Source organism: Anser cygnoides, chromosome 2 (genome assembly GCF_040182565.1).
Source record: "Anser cygnoides isolate HZ-2024a breed goose chromosome 2, Taihu_goose_T2T_genome, whole genome shotgun sequence".
Classification (NCBI taxonomy): domain Eukaryota; kingdom Metazoa; phylum Chordata; class Aves; order Anseriformes; family Anatidae; genus Anser; species Anser cygnoides.
In genome coordinates, this window is record NC_089874.1 from 73662501 (window position 1) to 73686990 (window position 24490).

The 24490-nt window shown below is 39.0% G+C and overlaps 1 long non-coding RNA gene across 1 annotated transcript in view; it reads right to left on the minus strand.

Moving 5' to 3' along the window:
* The window catches only part of LOC125183749 (uncharacterized), a 47617-nt gene that overhangs the window by 17533 nt on the left and 5594 nt on the right, over positions 1-24490 (minus strand). Inside the window, exon 2 of the long non-coding RNA XR_007166275.2 lies at positions 24102-24183. This is a non-coding gene — a long non-coding RNA (uncharacterized lncRNA). The remainder of the gene's footprint in view (positions 1-24101; positions 24184-24490) is intronic.

Genomic DNA, 24490 nt, shown 5'->3' on the forward strand with positions numbered 1-24490 from the left:
ACTCCTTTTACTCATGACCTTTCACCACTCCTATTCAAGAGCACTTCAACAAGACTTCTGGGAAAGAATGTGCAATGCCCTGAGCTACAATGCCAGCAATATGCTGACAGCACCCAGCTCTGCGCCTCCAGGCTGGCTTGTTCCCAGCTGTTCGACTGTCTGTAGGAAATTGGAAGCCTGCTGAATGAAAGGCAGATGGTGTGATGGACAACCTCTGATCCCTATCGGCAAGTTACACAATGTAGACTGGTAGATCTTTTCAGTACATGATAAAATGAATTCTGTTTTCACTGTCACCAAATTAATTCTTGGTTTTAGTGCTTGCAGACCATTGGAACCGAAGAGGGTTTGCTATCTTAAATATTGGAAAATAGCAGTGCTGTCTGTCTGATTTTATGCTCTCTTCCTTTGTTTATGCATTACATCATGTGATCAGCTCAAGGCAAAAGGGCTCTAATAAGCATACAGTAAAAATATACAGTGATTTATTTCCATAGTCTAACACTAGGTTAGAGAAATATACAAATATAGGAAAGGAAAATTGAAATGAACAGTAAAAATAAAGCCAAAATAAATTTTCTGAAAGTACCAACATGGAAGTTTATTAAACAGCAAACTAAATAAAAATAAATAATTTCTGAAATAAAACAAACCCAGAACTACTGTCTGTGAAATGAGTGGAACTGTAGGCTAAGACAGTAGTTACTCTAAATAACATGATTGAAACCTATCCCTGTATTCATAACAGATTTCATCTTCTATTCCGAATATTAGTCTTGGTGAAGTGAGGAACCTAAGCATGAAATCCATTGACTTCTATTCACTGTCTGGAAAACTGAAGTTACACCTTTAATCTATACTTTAGTACGCTCTCCAGATGAGCCCAAGACTTTGCTTTTATTGCACGAGAAAGATCTCTTTACATTTCCTCTGTGAGAATTTCTAGAAGCTGCATCCTCCCAGTTTGCACATTCTGATAATAAATGAAGTGCCAGGTAGTTAGACCTTGTACCTGCTGATATGCCTGAGTAGACCAAGATGCTTTTAATAGGAAGTCTGGGAAGAATACATTTCTCTTATCCCACCAAAACTGCATAATGAAATGTTTGTTGCCTCGTCTTCAGGTACCAATGTCAGGATTGCACCCAGTCTATATTTTTGACACTCTGTGAATGGGGTGTATTTATACAGGCGCGTGCTTGCAGTGAGATGAGGTTGTAGCTAACGGGCTTGGCTCATGTGCTAGTGGGAAGCACAAACTGCACTGTGGTACGAGGAGGCTGACTGCATTTCTCATCAGCACAGGGAGCTGACGTCATTTTTCAGAGCTGTGATGGCATTTGTTTACCTAACTGATTCCTGTGCCAGGTGCAGCACTGCAGACAGGAAGCAGGAGATGGATGGGATGGCTTTCTTTCAGGCTGTTACTCAGAGTCCAGTGTTGGGTGTCTCTGGTTTCCGGATGGGGTGTGCCTTCAGCTGCTGTCTCTCCTGTTGCCAGGAGGGACGGAGAAGATAAATGAAATGGCAGAGCATTTCTAGCCCTCATGCAGGCTACTGTTGCTAGGTGGTTTTGGTTCCCAGACCGGGTGTGTCCTCTGTTTCTGTGGCTCCCAGAAGGGACAATGAAGATAGATGACACAGCAAAGTGCTTTACAGCTTTAGTTCAAGCCCCAGTGCCTTCCTTGCTCCAATACAAGGTACTGCAGTACCTGTGAAAAAGGAGGAAAGCGTTTACGTGTGCCAAACTTCTGTGAATTAAATAAGATACAAGGGTGAGATTTTTTGCAAATATTATTTTTTTCCATATGCAGAGACATGCTTGCATGTCATCTGCTTCCAAGAAATGGTCTCAGAATACTGTGTTACTTAGACAAAGGGTGTAAGTACCTTTCATCACTGCCTTTCCTGGACTAAAGTAGTTAGAAAGAATTAACTTAGAAAGGAATGGTTTAGAGGCAAAGAACATTCAGCTCTGCTACACCCAGCTGAGGAGAGGAGGGAGGCAGGCAGGCTGGGGCATGAGGAGGAAATCCTACCGAGAGGTAGCAGTGGGAGCAGCAAGCCTAAAGATGGGGAGGGAGATAGAGAGATCTGTTGCTGTGGGCAGAGGTCACCACACTATCTGCTTCCTGGACATCCCAGTTTTCTCAGCAACAGCAGAGAGCTCAGCTTTCCAAAGGCAAAGCAGGTAGTGGAGTCAAGGCTGCAGCCTTTGGGAACAGACTATTTTGCTTGTGCCTAAAGCTGGCTTCAGGGGAGACAAAGAAGCAACATTTTCTCCATGTTTCTTTTCCCTATTCCTGCTATAAGACACCCAAGGGCACTAGGAAACTGTAGAGTGTGAAGCTTTGCTTGCATCGGTCCTTCAAAGTGATCAGTAAAGTACAGCTAATGGGTAAGAATTAGACTGCTCTTTGTATGTATATGTGTGTGTATGCAGACTTATATGCACGCAGTGTGAAGTTACTATTGATTTGTTTCATCATACATTTATTCTTTCTTTTATAATCAAAAAATTGTCACATCTAAGTGCCAGTTTTACCCAAAGACTCAATGAACTGAAGTCTGAGGACTAGGTACTGTACTCTATTTTGCAGACATACTATTAAGGAGTAATATCAGGGGACTTGACTTTTTTTCAGCTACAGCAACAGCGGAAGCATCCCCTACTTCTCCCTGCAACCATGTGCCACACACTCACTTGTGCTGATACCACTCTTGGTGGAGCTATGTGACGCCGCCTGGTAAAAAGATACTGGAGAAGCAAAGAAGGCTGTTTTTAACCTGAATAAATTCCAAGACTGTCACCTTGTACCTCAAGAAACAGTGATAGTGGTGCAACTGGGAAGTTGACAGGGGCTCCTGAATATGTCTCAGTGGCCCAAAGAAACACATTGTGCAGTCAACCATAGCCTGAGATGTGTCAAAAAGGGCAAGGACACCCATATTACTTAACATTTGTGTCTTAGTTTACAAACATGTAATGTCAGTCATGGTCCCGAAAGAAGAGTGGAAGGCTAGGAAGGGGACTTCCCCATTATGGCAGCAGTCGTCACTGCACTGCTTCAAGATGTACTGTGAACCCTGCCCTGCAATGTTAGAGAGCAGGTAAAGAGAATTTTTCTGTCAGGGCAGGGGTTATCTTTTTTACATGTTCAAAAATACCTGACATGGGAAGGGTGGGGTCTTCCTCTGATAAAAAACAGCAAGAAGAATAGAGCACTTCAGGAAACCTTGCACTCAGCAAGAAGAGCTTAATCTCATTAAAGGGACATGAGGATGATACATTGCATAAGCTGATTAACATTTACGTAGAGAACACTACTACTTTTGAGAGATTTTGAAAAAGGTTGCCTATTTATAGCGTCAGGAAGCTGAAAAAATAGCAAAAAACTTTTATAAAAAGACCAAAACAACAACAGATGTACCAAAACATTGTTTACACTACTGCACAACGGTTCTCCAGTAATTCAAAATAGAATTTGGCACAGTGATTTTTTCTTTCTATGCATTTCTCATAGGTAGAGTGGTTTAATAGAGTAGAAAACAAAAAGATAAACAGTCAAATGACTTCAGACATATTTAATTGAAACTTAATTTAATGTTTCTGAAAGGCAGAGAATTAACAACATTGGAAATAGAATTATTCATCCACAGAACAAGAACTTTCTGTGCAGTACCAATGACATCTTTTCATCTGATTCCATGAACAGGCTTCCACAAAGAACAAAAGAAAATGTTCAGATGAGAAATATAGTATTTTGCTTCTCGCCACAATAGCAGCTGGCACTGCTTTGTTTATTTGGGGCTGAAGGAAAAGACCTGGTATTGGTAATATCTACCCCTTAGTATCTGAATTGGAGTGACTAGCTTATTTCATATTGGGTTATAGAGAACCATCAGATCAACTGAAGTTCCTCAGGGCTCCAATTACTGCCTTATGATGAATTTCAGTCAGTGACCTATAATCCGAAGGATCTAATTCCCATTAACAGTTCTCTTAGCAGTTTGCAGGCTATTTTTTTTTCCAAATGAGCATTTGTTTCTGATATACAGAACTATTTACAGTTGAGATACCCCTGTAATTTTAGAGATGAAATCAGCTATTTTCTCACACAAATACGTAATCATATAATCAACCTGGCTTAGTTTTTAAAGGTATCTTCAAAGACTTTTTTTAATGGGCAGCGCTGGCTCTTCTTAGGTTAGTTGTGCACTTCAAAAAGGGGAGTTAGGGCATGGTCAGACAAGCTCTGGCAAATCTAGTTTTTGCTTTTGCAGTTTAAGAAATTACTGCCCCCAGCTCTCTGTTCAGCCTCACTCCTCGAAGTTAGCAACCCTGCACCAGGTTTTGTAGAGAATTGGCTGAGACATGAAAATCCATTCCCTCTTGCTGACTTTGTTCTGAGCGCAGTAACCTCCAGTGGAGAACTGGTACAGCTTAAGCCAGTGCTGCCTTTTTTGTTGTGACTGTGCAGAAACGTGAGGCTTGGCCACTCTAAACAGTGGGGCATCTGGAGGAAGGCAAGTCAATCAGACACGAGAGGAGCCAGGGAAGGCTTTGTCAGCATGAGCGAAGGTCATCTTTCCACTGGCTTCTGTATGTCCACCCCTTCTGCCATAACAACCTATGCCTATAGCATTGTATTTTTATTTTTATTTTTATTTTTATTTTTATTTTTATTTTTATTTTTATTTTTATTTTTATTTTTATTTTTATTTTTATTTTTATTTTTATTCTTATTTTTATTTTTATTCTTATTCTTATTTTCATTTTCATTTTCATTTTTTTCCTGACATTCTCTGGTAGAGAGCAGCCTACACTTCACATCATTGAGCTATTTCTGCCAAGCAAGAGGCCTTGTAGCTCTCACCCATTTCCCATCTAGCCTCAGGATCTAGCCTCAGCCATCATGCAATTCCCCACTAACCGTGTCCTACTTTGATGAAACCCGAAGTCTGGAGCTGATACCAGCTTTCTGATTGTGCTTAGAGGTCCTCAGAAAAACACCCAAGCAGGAAGGATCTCTAAAAGAACCCCAACTTCTAGACATATAAATGTAGAATTTTGGAAAGAAACTCAGAGCTTCTTTCCTAATTTATGGGCAGAGATAATTTGCATTTAAATGACTGGGCCTCTGCTTATAAAGAATTTGAAGCATAGCACATGATCTAGGCCAGGTGGACAGGTAAAATAAAGTCTGTTAAGAGTGAGAACTGTCACTCAGTCTACTGAAGCACACTAACAATTTAGATAGGTAATTACACTGTTTACCTTAATCAGGAAAAGGCTTGTCAGGCTTTGAGAATCTCTTTCTATTTTGCAGTCAAGATATAAAACGTTCTCTAATGGGAGTAAAGTTTATGAGGGGAAAAATATTTCCTCTGTGTAAGGATACTTGTGAGAGGAATTTCAATTGAAGGTAATTCATTAACAAGAGGATCTCTAAGCATCCCTTTCTGTTCTGTTTCTCCATGTTTGAAGATAATTTTAAATAAAAATAACTTGAAATATTAATAGGTATATATGATCTATTTGTAGAAATGTGTAAGTGAAACCTCAAGCATGCTTTACACTCATGCTTCAAGCTCGCCTGCTTTCAAATGTTCCATAGAGTCAAATTAACTACTGTGGTTTGCTGTCAATGGTTGGCAGCAGGCATATTGCTCACTACATCCAAATATGACATCTCAAATTGTTATTTAATCCATAAGGAAAGGAGTGATTGTCACATCTTGATATATTTAGTATTGGGAGATTGATAAAGGTTCACTGTGCAGCTCTTAGAAATAATAGAATGTTATTGAATCAAGTGAGGCTCATGCAGGATGTGCTATTGCAGCTGTAAATTAGAATTACAACCCATATGGTGACAGGTCCTTGGTGGAATAGTATCTCTAATCTCAGGTTGTCTTTACTAAGCTGCTTGCCTGAAAAGGTATGCACTTTATGAAATATTTCTTTTCCTTACACTTAATGTATGGGTAAATTATGTGCTAGTGCTCTCTGTGAGGCTCTGAGATCCATAAAGGTGTAAAATATACATTGGATTGTAGTTTTATTAGGTTGGACAATGTATTTTGAATAATGATTTATAAAATACTAATATTTTTTCTTTTCCCATTTTGACATGTTTGTGATTTTTTTAAAACTTCCCATAAAAAAGAAGCATTAACAATGTGGCACTTTTACTTGTTTTTTACTTCTTTTTCTAAGAAAGTATATCCTATGCTATTGCACTGTCTGTCTGTCTATGTGCAGACAAGACCTTCTTGTCTATGAGGGTTCTGTAATAACTTAGAGGATCTATTTCAATCAAGTTTTGCAGAGGGACAGATATGTTTTGGCAGATATTAAGTTCCTACAAAGTTTATAGAAATATTTGCCCAGCTAAGAAATGCAGACCCTTATAGATCTCTCCCTTGAAGGATAGATGAGCACAAACCCTAGTAGACTTGATAGAATGCACATGCAAGTCCAATTTGGAGATGCAAATACAAACAAAACCTTGTTTGTGTCTGCTGTTCAACTATCTGTTGGTTTATCAGTCTTTCCTCTCCCTCTGCCTACTAAATCTCTCTCTTTCACAGTGCCTCAAATCAAAGAATAAAATAATATGACTGGGCAAACCTAAGGGTTCACTGCTGCCGAACAGGGCAGTCCAGCTCCCTTGCCCCTGCTTCCAGCCATCTTGTCATGCCACCTCCCTTGTGCTGGGCTGATGCAGCTCAGTAGCCTTAGGAAAAAAATATCATTTGCTGCTTTTGTTTTTTTTTTTTTTTTGTTTGTTTGTTTGTTTGTTTTTCTGGGTTAGTGAGTGGGATTAGTTCAGTGCACGTCTCACAAGTGCCAGGGCTAGCACAAGGGAGCAGCAAAAGGGTGTGAATAGGGATCAGTTAGATCGAGTCAGTTTGATGTTGAATTTTATTTTAAGTCCACTTAAAATAAAATCCTCCAGAGATTATCCACACATGGGTTTTGTAAGTTTAATTTATGTTCATTGATATACCTTTAGTTAATTTGACTTGGCTGTCCTAGGAATTCCTGTTTCAATATGAGTCCTCTGTGGCCCATAAAAGAGCAGGACACAGATAAAGACTAGAAAACAGAGGCTCTTTCTATTATAAAAGAGAGAATATTGGAAATCCAGGAGATGAGGTGAAATGTTATACCACTACTGCTTGCTATGGGCTTTGACAGAGAAGGTGATCTGGTGTCCTCTCCTAACTATCCGCACCACTTCTCGTGCTAGAAATTATTGCACCCAAAGGTGCTATGTCAGAAAGGAGTGTGCCTGTGCCTTCACTGACCCCATTGGCTCCCAGTATTTTAACACGTGCCAAACTTTAGCCCCGATTAAGTCAAATGAGCTGGCACAACCATGTGTCCTGCCTCGGTGCTCTCTTCCAGGGCAGCTGCCTCTGGAGCAAGGCGGGATGGCAGGGGGAACGGCCGGAGTGGTAAGGCAGTACCTCTGCTGCTTCTTACTCAGGTTCACAACTCAGGCAGATGATTAGATCCCAGCCTATTCTGAGAGAGATGTTACCCAGTAGATGTGTCAATATCAATTCTAGAAGCGATTCTTTTGTGAACGGAAAGCTGGGAATGCTATTAATGGAAAGACATTTCTTAGAAATTGAAAGAAAAGAATAAATGAGGATGAAAGACCTCCCACAGTTAAGTATAAAGTAATCACAATTGCAAAGGCGTAATTAAAAAGCCACTGAGTTCTAGCTAATATTTAAACTGATGAGAACAGCTGAAAATGATAAAGATTCTTCTACAGGAAAACTAAATTAATATTTTCAATATTGGTATAAATATTTCCGTGTGAAACACTTCAGGCACTGACATATTAGACACGCAGATTATGCTGAGTATTTAGTTAATGCTTAGCTTTGACTTGTATAACATAGTGATGGCAGTCATTTGCTGCCTTGAATGAACCAGACTTTAAGTAGTTCTGGGGTTCATTACTATTTTTATCCTGGTTTCTTAAGGAAAGAGGTTCATGTTTATATGTGTGCATCTATCTATCTATATGTGTGCATGTATCTATCTCTTCCTCTCCATGTAAATTTTGAGTCTGATTATTAATTTCAAACAAAGACATCAGAAGGGTGACCTCACAGAAATGAAGACCTTCTTTTCATGAAAACAGGAAATCAGAAAAAAAAAACTTTCTGAGTGAAAGAACAGAACATGAGTTCAGCCATTACTACATCCCTGTCCAGAATCCACTCGTGGGGGAGAAACAGGATTACTTCACCCTTAGGTAATTATAGTTCACACCTTCTTAGATGCCTGAGAACCCAAACATGATGCACAAGTCTGTAGGAAACACGGCTCCTATTATTCGCAAAGGCAGTTATTATATTACCACAAAGACACTAATCCAGATATTTTGCTTTTCAAGCAGTGTCATCTTCAATATTTGTGTGCTAATGTACCAATAATATTTTGTTTTCAATTTAGTAAGGAAAGAAGCCATTTCAGTCATAGCTATTTTTGTAGCTGAAGACTATGACTGTCTAAGTGAAGCAGCATCCAAGACAGCCACACCGTACTGCAGAGGAACATACGAACATTAAATGCCCCATAAAAACATAACTCGCACACAGAACAAATGAACCTTTTCAGGCTACAAAGCACAATATGAAAGTTGTATTTCAGCACTGCAGAATCTAAAGTTTGTAATTAAGCATAAAGTTGTTAAGCTAGAGTTAAAGAAGATACACTGAGTGTCAGAAACAAACAAACTGCAGCAGCATGGAGCTAATTTTGTCTGTCAAGAAATGGTGTGAATTTACCTGTAGTGCTATGGCCAAAATCATTGTCATATTTAAACCAGCTGGTTTAACTCTACTTTGGGTATCTCTGTACTACACTGATGGTTGCCCTGTAACCACTCCTGCCTGAGTCCTGGTACACAAAGTTAATAGAATAGTAAGATCTATTTCAGATATCACCTCAGCATCTTAAACTTCCTGGATGTGATCTGCATTAGAGGTGCTAGCTCTGAAATCTAGGTAAAGATTGCTGATCTCCAGGAAATCATGAACTGTCAATGTGTTGTGGAACTCCAGGCAGAAGAGATGTTTCTATTTATCTCAAGATGTAAGGCTTCTCTTTACCCAGAGGTGAAATTTTCCTGATGGAAGCTTATCAAAATTTCTAATTGTCTATGCCTAGGGAAAAAAAAAAAAAAAAAAGGTAGATCCACTGATTTATTTTTTAGGTTTATAATTTTTTTTTAATTACTTTTTTATTTGCTGTTCACAACTAATCTTAGTTTAATACATTTAAAACTTACAAACTGCAGACTTATCCACATACATATATTGATGATGTGTACTATAAAGAGTGTGTATGGAATGTATATTGCCTCAATTAAGCATCTGCATTTCCCCCATAACTTTTCATTTACAGTAATGCATTTGTCGATGAAAGTATTTTACTGTGGGTATGCAAAGCAATTGAAAGCATTTTGCTGTGGTGAAACCAACACAAAACATATTTAACACCAGTCAGGATTTACAGGACAGGACAGTATCACAGAGTCAGGTTTATAAACTTACCGAATTCCCTGTTCTGGAAACATTCCCTGGTACCTAAGTTTTGCCTGAAGCCCAAATCCTTCCTGACAGAGGGTTCTCATCTCATTTCTGTCCCGTCAGGAAAAATGTCTACTCCTGCTGGGAACTTGCATCAATTTAGCTCATTCTAACGAATCTTTATTGGCACAGAAGAAAGAATATCCCAGTGGTTAGCGTGGTAGCCACAGGCTGCTTCTGTGATCTTAAGCAGTCACTTAGAGGCAGAATTGTTAAAGAATGCAGGTTAAGTAGTCAGTAGGATTTCCAGAGGCACTTAAGGGCCTGTTTGCCATAGAGAACAATAGGAATTAGGCACCTGGTGTTTTCAGAAATCCTGTCTAGGTGCCTATGGCCATGTCTAGACTGCAGAGCAATGCACTCCGGGGCTCTCCGTCCTGTGTGCAGACTGCCTTCCCATGGAAACCAAGGCACAGGATGGGGAGAAGGGGATGCTCTGCTCAGAGGCTGCACTTTGACATAGATGAAGCATTGGGAAGCACTCATGCAGCTTTCTTGCATCTTTAAGTGTCTGAACAGTTTTAAGCTTCTAAACAAAGCATCAAAGTACCTTAAAAATCAAGCTCTTTATTGCTTTGGGACTTGTTTCCCCATCAGCAAGGAAGAGATAATTCTTTTCTTACGTGGCCGTTACAAAGAAAAATATGTGAATGATTTTGCAGACCTCAAAAGCAATATAAACACCAAGCACAGGACAGTTAGTCTATGCAGGGGCTGTATTACCAGGGTGGGAAGACAGGTGAAGGTTGTACTAGTCTTCCCATTAATGTACAGCATGTAACTCCCCAGTCACATGGCAATAATATTCTTCCCTGAGATGTCAGCAACAGATACAATCTTCCCAGAATGAAATGGTGTCACTAACAGGCTGCTTCTGCATGTCTTTTCCATCTCTTTGATATAAATTCTCACTGACAATTGCACACAAACTTTTGATCTACCTCGGGTCTCCATTTCTCCAAAATATTGGCCAACTTGTGCCCAGTAAGTTGTGTGGCCATGCTCTACTTTTGCACTGAACTGTGGGAGTTATTTATAGCTATAAATGGGGATGATTTTTTGAGAATACTGTCTCTATAGAAACTGGTGGTGGACTAGACCAAAGAGGTTTCTTAGAGGAAATTCCCCTGCTCTTTTTCCTGTGTAGATGATGCCAGAAAGCTTGAACTCCTTGTTGGCTGGTAGAGAAGGATGCATTTGGCATATAAATGTATTATTCATCTCTCCTCTAGAAGTAAAAATGTAAACATTTACAATTGACAGTATTTACTTAAATAAAAATCTTTCTTCGACTGTATTTCAGCTGGGTCCATGTGTTCACTTCACTTACATTCCAAAAAACCAAGGGAAATTCCAGCACACACACACAAAATCGCATTAAGATGGTGTTAAGGTTGCTGACTCTCATTCCTAAATAACACAAAAACTAAAAGTACAGGAAATCCTGAGTTAAGGCTCTTTCACAAACTTTAGACATAATTTCCTTTTTCATACATAATACTTCCTCCAGTGCTGGTGAAATCAATTTGTGGCTGGCTGTTCTGGCATTGGGACAATGATGTGGCAGCAGAATACAGCAAATCTGTGCGGACCCATTTCATTTCCACTTATATGTGCAGTATTAACATACGACCAAAGCTTTCAAAAGTGAGTAGTGATTTTGAGTGCTTAAAGCTGAGATGTCTGAAGTACTTTGATTTTTGGAGATTGCTGCCAGGAAGTAAATTGAAAATCATTTTAAAAATTCAGAAAATCCTACATGGAGTAGGAATCTCAAGAAGAGATGCACTTTCAGGTAATTGCCAGTCATGGTCAATTTGCTCACTGTGTGGTTTGAAGATTTTAACGTCTTTCTGATCTCTAATAATTCACTTTTCTGAAGGCACCTCATGAAATCCAAGTATCACAATAAACATCAGTCTTTCCCTGAGGGGAACTCCTGCTGTGAAAGATAATAGTAAATTGCATTAGCATGTTTCCTGTAACCAAAAGGGTTTGCATTATGGGTGCAATCATTAAAAGCCCTTCACCTACTGAGGTGCTATCAGTTTCAGGGGTAAGTTCCATACTTTGAGGCCTGACAGTGAATTGCGCTTGCTGCTGTGGAAGGAAGCAATAAATGTTTAGATGCTGATAGCAACATTCCTGCTATTTCAGAACAGGAAGTTAAAGAGCAACATGCAACTGAAACTGCAAGGAAAGTTCCAGTAGTCACTCTGAATTTGGTTACTGCTTGGGAACTTGCCCGGCATGGCAAGGGCTGTGCTACAACTCACGTGAGAACCATCATCCTGTGTCTTTTTACTCTTATTTGAAAACAAAAACAAACAAACAAAACCAAAAACATACTATTCAACTGCTACATCATGAAACAACCCAGTAGCTGAGCTGTATGAGAGACCCAACACTTGGGTATCTAGAGAGATTTTAAAGATATTAGACTGAATCTTCCATCCTCAAGTGGTATCAGGTTTTCAAGGTTTCCTTTAATAATGTAAACACATTCACAGAATGGCAAAACCAAACCTGATTAACTAGAAACCAATAAAAAATTATATACGTTGAAAGTCACTGTTCACACAGTGTAATAACTGCCTCGAGGAACAGTCCATACTGAAGTCATTTTCATTTTACATTGCAGCTAAGGTGATGCAGAGATGCCATGGAAGGGGTGGGGAGAGTCCTGTACCCCTGTCAGTCTGTGGCTGTGTACTCCCTCTGCTTTCTGCATGTCATACCTAATGAACGTGTAGCTGCAAAGTGAGTCAGTTCAACTGGATGATCCAGTGGAAAACTAACCCTGAAAGTAAAGAAAGAGTTCCTCTGTGGGTCAGTCAGCTGCATCAGGTCACACTGAAGTTGTGTGCCTTAAATCTGGTAACAGCTGGGGAACAGAAGAGTAGAGCAAGACCATGCTTTCTGGCAGCTGCTGACAATGGAGTCCTGCAGAGACAGTATGGACACTCACCCTTAGGCTAACCTGGGAGGATGGTGCAACCTGGTTTAACGAGAGTGGGCATCCACCTCTAGAGGCATAAATGAAAGCAGTGGGCCATAAGGCAAACAGATGACAGGGCCAGCACAGTCTTACCTGTGGCAGACAGCTAAGAAGAGCTAGTGTCCGGGTGGGGATGGAGAGGGGTCTTAATTTTAAGTCAGCAGCAGGACCCAGCTACAGCAAGGCCTAAACACTTGAGGGATTTAAAAATAAGCATTGGAATTTTGCACTGGAACAAGAAGCACACTTCAAATTAGGACAGAATTTAGAAAAGCTGTGTCAGGAACCTTTAATGTCCCACCTCTTTCTGAACAACTGCATTTTGCAGAAGCTCCAAACTGCCTGTACAGTGTTGTTCCACTCATCACAGACCTTCTCAACAGTCTGGTTTATATGTGACAAAGAAAGCTGTAGTGATGTCTACCCTGGACAAAAAGGAGGAAACCATTTCACCTATGTCATCCCATGTTAGTTACTCAACCTAGACATCCATTACAGGAAACACCAAGAAATATTCACCTCCAGTGTCATTCCTTCCCCTTATTTTGGGTGACTACTTCAGATGGAATGGATTGTGCTCCACAAGATGCTTATCTCTTTCCTTTAACAGTAAAGGGAACTTAAGGTGATTAACTCAGATGCAGCTGTCTGTTTCAGACAACTGAAGTTAAGTGAGCTGCAACTCCTCTGAGGAGCTGTCACCTTCTGTCCCACTGTAGATGATGAAATACTTGGTGCTATAATCCAAATATTCAGGAGTTAATTTAGTGAGATTCAGAATTATTCAGTTATACAACTTCTGTCACTCCATTCCCTTAGTCTTTCCCTACCTAGTTAACCTCATCTCAGTCTCAATGTGTCAGGACAAAGCCGCAGGCAGTACATATCTATCTTAACTAAGCACTGTAAGGGAAGAAAAAGAGTACATCTTCTGGATTTCAGTAACAAAATTTTCATAATTAAAGATCAAAGCAGGTTCAGTTCAGTCACCTCTCTGCAACTGCTCTGTACACTGTTTTGTTCAGCTTAGTCCTAGAAGTTTGAAGAAGCCAAATGTTTGCTGGATTCCTAGTCATCTTTGTGAATCTCACAATCAGTGAAATGTTGTCCTAACACTTAATTTAGTAGTCTCTCATTTAATTTAAACCTGCTTGTTCTAGTTATAGGTTCCTTTACATTAGTAAACAATCTTTGCTCTCTCTTGGTACTTGGAAGCTTCAAATATTTTATGCAATTACTGTACAATGCTTGGTACTTGGTGATTTAGTTGCATCTGTTTGGATCACTTAATGTCTGCTTGTGAACCAAGTCAATCTTCCCTACAATCACTACCTTGAAAAAGCTTCTATATGAAAATCATCAGTAACTCTTGGAGCTTTTACAGTCTGTCTGGGTTTGAATCCCTCTTGGTACCAGCCACTGATATACTGTTACTGCCAAAGAAGAGAAGCTCCAGTGTTGCTTCAGGTTTCCTTCAGATAAAGACATATTTCAAGTGCTTTTTTTAGCCCTGTGCTGAGCCTTCAATATACTTCCTTCATTTCCAAGTAGTATTGAGTATGCATTGCAATTGTCTTAATTTTTTTTAAAGCAGTATGAAAAATACAGAATTCAAAACCAATTATTGTCAAGGGGAAAACAGGGCTCAAATACACAAAAGACTCGCTGCATCTTGACAAGCAGAGGCAGTGCATCAGCTGAACACTCAGTATTGAGCCTCTTAGTGCATAATAAATCATATGAAAAAGACACTATCAATGGCATTGGTCTCTGAGCCCAACATTTTGACAATGATTAGTATATTTGGTATTTGTCTTAAAGTCTCTGCTCCTGACGTAACTTCACAAGGCAGTACAGATAATATGGAAATGAAGGTTTCTTGCCTTTACAATTACAGAAGCGGGCTTGATTATATTAGAAAACCCCCCCCAAAGTTCAGAAACTGGAAGAGAACTCACCACTTTTCCACAATGTTCTTTCAACCTCATAAATTCTGAATCACTCTCTTGATTTTGTGAGACCTGATTCAAAATCTCTGGCTGGACCGTTCCATATGGCAATAAATGCAGCTATTTCGTCATAAATAAAATAACCTCCTTTTAATGAAAACAAAACTTTCAAAGCGCCCTCCAACAGTTTTGGTATTGAAACTTGAAACTGTGATGACAGCAAAGCCACGAGATGAGGTTTTTTTTGATGACCATGAGCAGAATCTTTGCTCCAAATTTTAATGTACATTATATCATAGACAGGCCTGGATGCACACATGCCTAGCAAGGTTGTCCAGCTCTTCCCATTATGAGACTCTGTTTTCAGTTATTTGTAACTTTGCCAAAGTTTAATTATTTGCACTGAAATTTTCCACACTGAGCATCTGCCTGAGGCTGCATTTGTTTTTTTTCTGGAAACAAATAAATCAGCCATTTCTGAAATCAAGGCTAAGGGAAAATATATCATTTTCTTTATTATAAACAAAACAAAACAAAAATGAAACAACAAAAAAAAACAGAGTTCTGCTGATTCTTTTTTTTTGGGGGGGGGGGCTGGGGGAGCGACGGGATAACAGGGCTACTGTGCCTTGTGGAATGGGATTAAAATTTGGCAGAGGCTTGCCTTTATTTCAGATATGTGCTTCTCTCCATCTCTTAAGAAAATTTGTCATATTTGGCTAAGTTATAATCCTTTGGGGGGGGAAAAAAAAGAAAGCAGTTCACACATGCTCAGTAGACAAGTCTCAGGTGTTGGTAGCTGCATTTCTCAAAGATTCTGTAATTACAGAATGTGTTCCAGACTGAGGCTGAGCAGGATTTTCCTTGCAACTACAGCTCTACGTCATACTGGGCTGCAGTCCAAGACTGAGCGCAGAAGCTCTATTTCTCCCACCTACTCCTAACAGGAAGTGAGAAGGAGGAAGCTGCACTATTTAAAAGCAGAGTCTGCAAAAAGCTGATCTGCCTGGAGATGAGGAGCAGACAGGAACCGAGATACCGGGATGCAGAGAGAGAGCAAGAGAAGAGGGAACTGGGAAAACAATGGTGACAGAGGCAGTAAACTGTACATGGAAAAGGAGATGAAGAGATTCAGAGCCAGCAAGAAAGAAAAACAAAATTAAGAATAGATGCTGAAATGCTGGCAAATGTGAGAAAGACTGAAGGATTCACTCAGACTGGGTGAGGAATTGTTGATGAAAGTCAGTCTACAGAGAAATCTATGGTGGAGAAGGAGAAGGGGGCAGAAGAGACAGAACAGATTCAAAGCTATAAAGGAAAGGAATGAGTGGAAAGAACTAAGACATGCTGAGTAATGACAGTGGAGATGGAATTAAGAGTGAGGTTAAGGAGAAAATAATACTGAGGCAGTGACCAATAGAGACAGAAATTGTTGTGCTTTGCAGGAATAAATACAAATGTCTGTGTCCAGAGGATATGCATTCAATCTGGACCTTGTAGTGGGGCCCAAGAGCTTTAACTAACTCCAACAATCCAACCACTGTCAAAACACAGGTTGGAAAACATCCATCAGAATGTATTATCATATTGTTGTGTCCACACAGAAGAGAGATAATATTACTTCTAATTATTCAGTTAGTTTAAATGTCAGAAAGCTATGTGGGACACCTACATTTTCTTAATCCATTCATAAAGCATGCACATAACATTGAAGTGTGACAACTGGTACATCAGAGATTTATTTATTTTTCCTAGTTTGGATCAAAATAGCGAAACTTACCTACTTATAGGAAAGTATGATGGAACATTTTTAAGACTCAAAAATGAGTGTTCAGAAGTTAGGAAATGGAAGAACTAAAGCTATAGTCATGCAGACTGCATATTGTCTCCTTTGTGTTTTGGTGGAAATGTTTCTTAATTGCATGATTACTTATCTGTCTCACTTATTTTACAATGACAATATACACTTTCTTGTCTCTCAAGAATTCCCTGTGTAATCTCCAGCAAGTCACCAACACTAGAAGCTTCTCTTATGTAGCTCCTTTTTTTTTTTTATTTTTTTATTTTTCCTGCGGGGTACCTCACCTGAGTTCCTATGACCCGACTTACAGAATGGTTGCACGTTTGAAAAGTCAACAGGAGTTCCAATGCTTATAAATAAATTGCTATACTAAGGGTCAAGACCAGGCACCTGAACTGAGCAAACCAAATTACAGGATAGTTTTAACCTTTTCTCTGCAAAAAGCAGGAGTAGCTATATCACTTTAACTACTAGAGGTGTCATAAAAGTAAACATATTTGCAAGTGTGAAGCACTCAGAAAGTACAGTAATGAGAACCACTGAAAAGATCAAGAGGAAGCTAATCATTCTGTTGTCAGAGTATATTTTGAATACTGTGAAATAAACAAGGCAGAAGGACTCATACTGAAATAAAAAGACATTCAAAAACTACTTGTCACCCCTGAGTGCTGATAGAGGCTGGGATCTTGGCAAAAAACTCTACGTGGATATGCAACTAAAAGCATTAGTACATGGGAGATGAGTAAAGTTTGGAGACAATCTGACTTTTGGCACTTCCTACCTTTAAATTGCTTGACTTTGCATCTTTAATGACATTCTTCAGCCCCATATTTTGATATGTTTTATACATACATACAGAGCCTTAGCAATCCTGCATATTATATATATATATAATTGCCAGTATCAGCAAAACCCTAAGATGGCATTAAAGTTTTGTTTTACAAAGCTGTTTGAAAACAAACATACTTCTGTTTTTAATGCTTTATGTTGATATTAAGAAAAAAAAAAAGAACAACAACAACAAAAAAAACCACCTTTCTTTCTCCCTTCCTTTCTGTTCCTTTTCTCTCCATCATTCTTTACAAATGCCTTCTTTCCTCAAAAACTGTAGGACTAGCTCTGGCTCAAACAGCTGCAGAAACAGCTTGGCTTCAGACACTTACCACAGCAGATTTGCTTAATCAAACAACCATCAGAGCAGCTTTGTTCCAAGCAGTTGCCAAAAGCCTGTCATGCTAGAACTTCAAAAAGCTGCTCCAGCAGCTTTGCTGCACACCAGAGATGCTCATCATGCATTGAGGCGACATCATACATTTCTAAGTAGGAAATCCAATGATATTAATGTGCTGTATAATTCTGTGGTACAGTTTTATCCAATGATATTAATGTGCTGTATAATTCTGTGGTACAGTTTTATCCATCTAATTAAAGTATTTGTGGTAATGCATGTCATACTTCGGAGTCCATGGCCACTTTATCTAGTTTGTATCTTTTACAAAAAGGTATTACTTTGTCCTAGCCACTTTCTACAGTTGACCTCTGTCCAAACTTGAACTATTTCAGAAAGCTTAAGGAAAATTCTTTCAGCAACTTTGAATAGGTAATTTAAACCAAAAGTCTACTGAGAATAAAAGGCCAGAAAGCACAGTGTATGCTCATCAAGTTCCAGACATCATCAACATCTACCACGTTTTTGTGGTTTTGATAGGTTGTTTGTTTAACCTATATTAAAGCCTTCAGTGATAGGGATGCTAGCAGCTCCCGACGAAAATCTGCTCCAGACCATCAATACCTCTATTTTATGCAAGTTTTTCCTAACAGCTAACCTGAGTCTTTCTTCCTGCAGTTTAAGTCCATTGCTTCTTGTCAGACAAGAAGTCTTGTCTTCATGTACTGGGAGAACAATGTATTCCCTTCTCTCAAAAAGTCTTCTCTCCTTTAGGGTACACAAAAACAGTCTTGGCTCATTGAACTTGTTTGCTTGACTTACAGTCGTTCTCACTGCTCTTCTCTGGACTACCTTGAGTAGTCCATTTCTTCCTTCAAGAACAATGCCCAGAGGTGGACACTGTAGTCCAGCTGAGACCTTGCCAGCTGTAAGAAGAATCGAGGCATTACTTTTTGTGATTTGTAGGCTGTGCTCTTGTTAAGGGAACTCTTCACACAGTTAATGCCAAAGAGGATAAGTACTATATTCTAAATGTCACGGGCACTTACAGCTCATTTGGGAGTACTCAACAACTATGCAGGAAATATATTAGAACAACTAATAAGATTAGATCTTGAACATACAAAAAGTTCTGTTAAGAATAAATACTTGTAGCCTTGAAAAATGCATACCAATTTCACGGAGTGTACTAACTAGCTTAGAAGCTAGTTAGAGCACTGATCTGCTCTCGTGAACCTGTATTTCTTGAAAGTTTAGAAATAATGGTTACTTCAATAGTAATTAAACATGCATGTTCAATTCAAACTGATTTGTGTTAACTTTTTAAAATATCTTGTGATTTCTTAGCTATTTTTCTGCTATGCTTTCTGCAGATTACGTACATCTTTTGTGGCAGGCCTGATGTTTGGGCATATCCATCTCATTCGGGGCTCTTTATGTCATACTTCTCTCCTCTAGAATTTACTGTGTATCAACTCATGCTTTGAGGTATAGGACACGATATCACTATCTAGTTATTATATCCAGTGTGAGATGCAATTTCATATTTATAGCATCAGCAATCTTTCCCTTGAGAGTTATGAAGCTTTTTCTACTGGTCATTGAGCTACAGGAGCTCACCAAAGCTCTTTTGGGAGTACTACTTCACGAGTACAAAATACTTACCTACAGAAATGGATAACTCTTCTGTTCTGTTTATTTCAAACTTTCCTTCTGATTGCTCCTTCGTTTCATATTAGTATGTTTTTTACTTAAGGTGTGATGGGACACATTTCTTTTTCTGTTTTGTGTTTCACTTGGGAACTTTATTCCCATTGCAATGAAGTATGTTATATAAATGTAAGGCATTCTGCAGTATTATTGTCATTAGTGATGCATATTAATAACTGTAATGCAAATGTATTCCTCACTTGTTGCTCAGTATTTGTAGCCTTATCAATTAAGTGGTATGAAAATTTTGCTGCTCTGTAATTACATTGCTCTTTATCCAAGCAGTATAGAATAAATAGTAAATTTGTAAGTCTCACAGTGAATCATGCGGACGGTGGAAAATAAAAAAACCCTGGAACTTATGATTATTACTTACCTAGCAATCGGGGTCCCATTCTGCAAAGAACTATGTAAGCACACAGTTAAAGACAAACCTCATCCTGAAGAATAACAGCATAATTGGATAGTTTTTCTTTTCCTCTGTCTATTATTATTTCCATCTTACCAGAGAAGGAAGTCACAGCATGAAAGTGAGTTACTTGTGAATCAGAGAATGTGTGAAAGAGGCAGAGACTGAATCGTGAACCACTGAGTCAAGTCCAATTCTTTAACTGCAATTTACCTATACCATGTAAAGCATCAACAAAACTAAACTTAAAAACCCCAGATCCCCCATTTTGATAATTTAATAAATACCCTATCAAACACCATCTGTAAACTAAGGTAAAGAATAAAGAGCAAAGAGAGAATAAGAGTACAATAGAATATATTCCAATTATACTAAGGTCCTACCAGTGCCTCGATGTCTGGGAGACATCTTTTCTCAGAACAATGAGTTAGAAATAAAGCTTCGAACCAATGGATAAATAAACCTATCTATTGGATCAAATCTGCATAAGTCACCTACAATGTCTGTATCTGGTGACCTTCATGTCAGCAGTACTGAGTACTAATTGAACAGAAATAAAACAAGTTAACATCTTTTCACACACAGTTCAACAGAAAAATAAATACAGAAATTAGATTGTATGACAACAGACTAGTATACTAAACTTGATAAAACATATTTAAGAACAGATACTATTGAAGAGTTAGGTGACTAGGTGTCTGCCCTGTCCGCAGTTCATGGGTCATTGGCCTGAGCCCATGTTGTCAGCCAAGTCAGTGTTTCGATCTTCTGCAGTTTTTTCCACACTGATTTCACTCCCAGAAGACATGTTTCTTGCCAAACTATCACGCTTGGAATTCAGCCAGTTATGAAAGACTTGTGTCAAGTTGACATCAGAGAATGCTGAAAATTGGTGGGTATCCTCTGGGTAAGGTGTCTTCTTTCAGCCAGCTGTCTTTTAGCTGGTTTTTGGTCCCTGAGTAATTTGAAGATTACTGTTTAGGTTCAGGTACAGATGTTTTTGGTTTTCCTGAAAAATACACAAGCCTGATGCCTTTTTTTTTTTCACAGTGCAGTTCTTCTCTTTAAGGAGACAATGTCTGATTTCAAAATCCCATTCCTCCCAAAATGAACAGGTGATCCCAAGATGTCTCTTGCTGTGAGTCCACTCGTGTTGGTTTCAGCTCTGTGAGCCAGACCCTATCTGTAGTTACTGCAAAGGACACTTTGCAGGGTCCCTGTTCTGCATATTGGTTGTATGACAGACCCACACTAGCTGAGAGCAATTCAGTATGTCTGTGAGCTGGATGTGGGTCTTAAAGGGCCACCAGCTGGGGCCTACAGGAGACTAACGAGCACTGGGCAGATTGGAAGGCAACACAGTGTGTCTGCATGTGTAAGAGCTGCCTTACTTGGGAACACCTCTGTCTCAGCAAAACAACCATCTGACTGAGAAGATTACATGGATTTTCAGGCACTAAGGGACAGAAGCAAGGAAATTAACCCAAGCAATTGGTCCTATGGTTGTTTCCTCCCAGTTTTATTTTCCCATTTAACACTGCCTACTCTGCATGCACATGGCCCTTGTATTTCCTGTCTGTTTTGTCTGAGGGTGAGTGGAAACTATGAGCTAGTTCCCTGAAGGACAGAGACAGCGCCACACTGAATGTTCTCATACCTGACTCTCAGATGTCATACTCCAGCCCTGAGTGAGATACCTACACTTCAGAGCTCAAAGACCCAGAACACTCTGAGCAGGCAATCAACAATGTCAACAACAACAACAATAGCAAGAGCATGGAGACTAAGTTCTCTGAAGGACCTGAATGCTTACTGTCAGGATACAGCAAGAAACTCCTTTTCTCTTGGTGTTTACTTCCCTGAATGCATGGCTGGGCTCACATACTCTAATCAGAGGGATAGGTAGAAGCTCGGTTTTAACCAATAGCTCAGTGGTTAGTTAGAGCACAGAAAAGGAACCATAATTCCTCTTGTTGAAGCTGCTTTACTTCGCTGGGAATAATTAAATATTCATTAGGCAAAAGAGAGAGCAATATTTTATTACCTTGCATTCCAGGCACTCGGCTAAGAGAGAAGAGGCCTCAGTGCCTGTGTCAATGAAATTTTAAGTATCCCATATTAAGTAATCATGAGAGCAGGGACTGGGATTCAGGACTCTCTTTACGTAGGTGAGAGAGCTCACTACTGAGCTATATTATCACATCAATTTTTGTATTTTTTCTCCTTCCCTGCTCTCTCGCAGTTTTGACAAATATTTTGCAAATATTTTGTGCACACTGGAAAAGTGTAGAAAGAATGGAAGTTGAATGCCTTCACTCAGGGAAGCAGACTACACCTGAAGTTAAAATGTGACTCTGGAAGGTGTGAAATACCCATTCAAAAGACAGAGGAATGAATAAAAGGAGTTGTGTTTTCCCTATCTTAGTTGAATCCTTTAGCTATAGAGAGAGTGATGAGAGCTCTCCAGCCATGCTTCCCACATGGCCCAATCCAACATGTCTGTATTCAGGTTGTTTTCTGGACCGGATTTTGGATGCAAGCCAAGGGTGGGAATACCTTACTTGAGAAATACAATGGTCAGGCATCAAGCTTCCCAATTTCATTCATTTAGCCACATAGTAAATATCACTGATGAAAACTTGGGCACCTATATATTTCATATGCCTCCTGGTAAAGAGGCATCTATGCGAAAACTCTGAATGCCTATATTTGGGATAACAACACCTAAATATTCTTGGAGATCAACTTTATACACAATATTTGGCTATAAGTGTCTAGTGGGTACACCTGAGCATTTGCTTTGCTTGACTTCAATATAATTTATCTTTTAAGATATCCATTTTTATTTGTCATATTATTTCTGGGAGCCAAAGACTGAGTAGCTTTTTTTAATTCAGTGGCTAGGCAAGGAAATAGCTTGCGGAAAATGATACATTGTCCTGCTTAGCACTTGGAATGTTGAATTCAGTAACAGCCATGTGATTTAATTTATTGTTATTATGATTTTGACATTCCCTCCTAAAGCTTTAGTAATGTGTATATTGCCTTCTGTAATGGTCTCTCATCCTATGAATTTTGAGTTGGATTGGTATTCTGTAAAAAAAGAAGTGTTTTCAAATTGAACAGGGACATTGTACAAGGTTGGAAGAACTGTAGAAAATCAGTGTATTTCTAGTCTCATCAGGGCTAGTTTCATGGGGCTTTGAAAAAATGGATTCTTTATTTTAAGGATGAGTTAGCACACATCTAGTTAGCCTGTACTCTAACTCTGTTTTGATCAGAAATAGATTTGGACAGTGCATAGGGCTATCGTTCGACTGTCCTTGGTTTTGCACCAATCAGCTCAGTTCTCATACAAAGAACCCATCTTCTGAGAGAGAAAATAGGGCAGCAGGGAAATTCACAGTTACAAAATAAGCTGAAATAACCAGTTTCACACGAATATAAGGATCTGCCTACATGATTAAGTGGAACCAAAACAACAAAATGGCTCATATATTATGCTTACAGTTATGGTAGTTTAGGTCTTCATGAGTGCTATAATTTTAGAACAACAGTGCTCAATTGTGAAATAACATATATTTTAAAAGTACATTATTTAGAAATAGGGCAACCTCATTCTGAATGAAAGCACTCACAGACAGTCAAAATCCCACATTTAGACAAGGCCAAATTCCTGTCTTGGATATTTGGCATTAGCTGTTTATAGGATGTATAACAGCCGTATTGAGTACAGTAATCAAAAAAAGCTGCTCCTGAAAGCCTAACAGCAGTCTTTTGCCATTGGACTGTTGGTGTCTACCCTCTGAGGTCCGAAGTGTTGCTTTAGCTGGAACGTCTGGCAAATGAAATGGACGTAAGAAGAAAGTTCAGGTAATGCTAAAAGTATCATGCATAGCAAAGTGGGGATATTCAAGCAAGTCTTTAATAACAGAATATAATTTGTTGTATGTGGGGAAAAAAACACACACACACATACACTAGTGTCATTTTTCATTTCTTTATGAAATAAAAGCTATACAAGTACTTGTATTTTAAAAAAAAAAAGTGTTGGTTTTTTTTAATGTATTTTTTTTCCTGCCTGCTGTGTACTTAAAGACCTCAAATAAATCTTTTCTGTTTTTGAAAGATTTCTTGGATGGCTTAGATGAATGGGTGTGGATGGGAAGATTTTGGTCATTAATCATAGGGTTCAATTTTTCACCAGAGCATCTTTTTGTACAAATATTTGAGCTGAATAAGCATTTGAAGTAAAAAGAATTTAAAGCTGACTAAAATTATTTCCTCTTTCAATTAAGTGCATCTCCCTTGCCTGGTTGCTTGCATTACAAATGAATGACAATTTTTTAGGGCAATCAAGATCAGACTTTTTCCTTTGAAAACATAACAAATAAAAGTCCCAAACATTCCTCTTTAGAATGTCTCTCTTTTTGGAAGAAAACTCTTACCTTGTGTATGACACAAAGCAGCAAGATGGACACAACCTGTCTTCTCCAGCTTCTGTGAACACCTTCTTGTCTAAGCTTGTACCTGCAGACATACCAAATTACACTGTCAGCTTCTCAGGAAAGCACATGCTTAACTTTCAGAACGTGCATAGTTTTCACTGTCTTCTTCAGAGCTTAAGCGTATCTTAATGAGCTTCTTTGCACTGGGATGATTTCCTGAAATAGGACCAAAGTCTGTTATCAGATATTACAAGTTCCACAAGTTCTAACTTCCCACAACCTCTGATATGAAAATGTTGCAAGAGGCACCTGTGGCAATCCTCAGGCAGCACCTTCCCTTTTGAATCAGATATACCCAACAGTCCAGAAAAGTAAGGAAACTCTGCAGC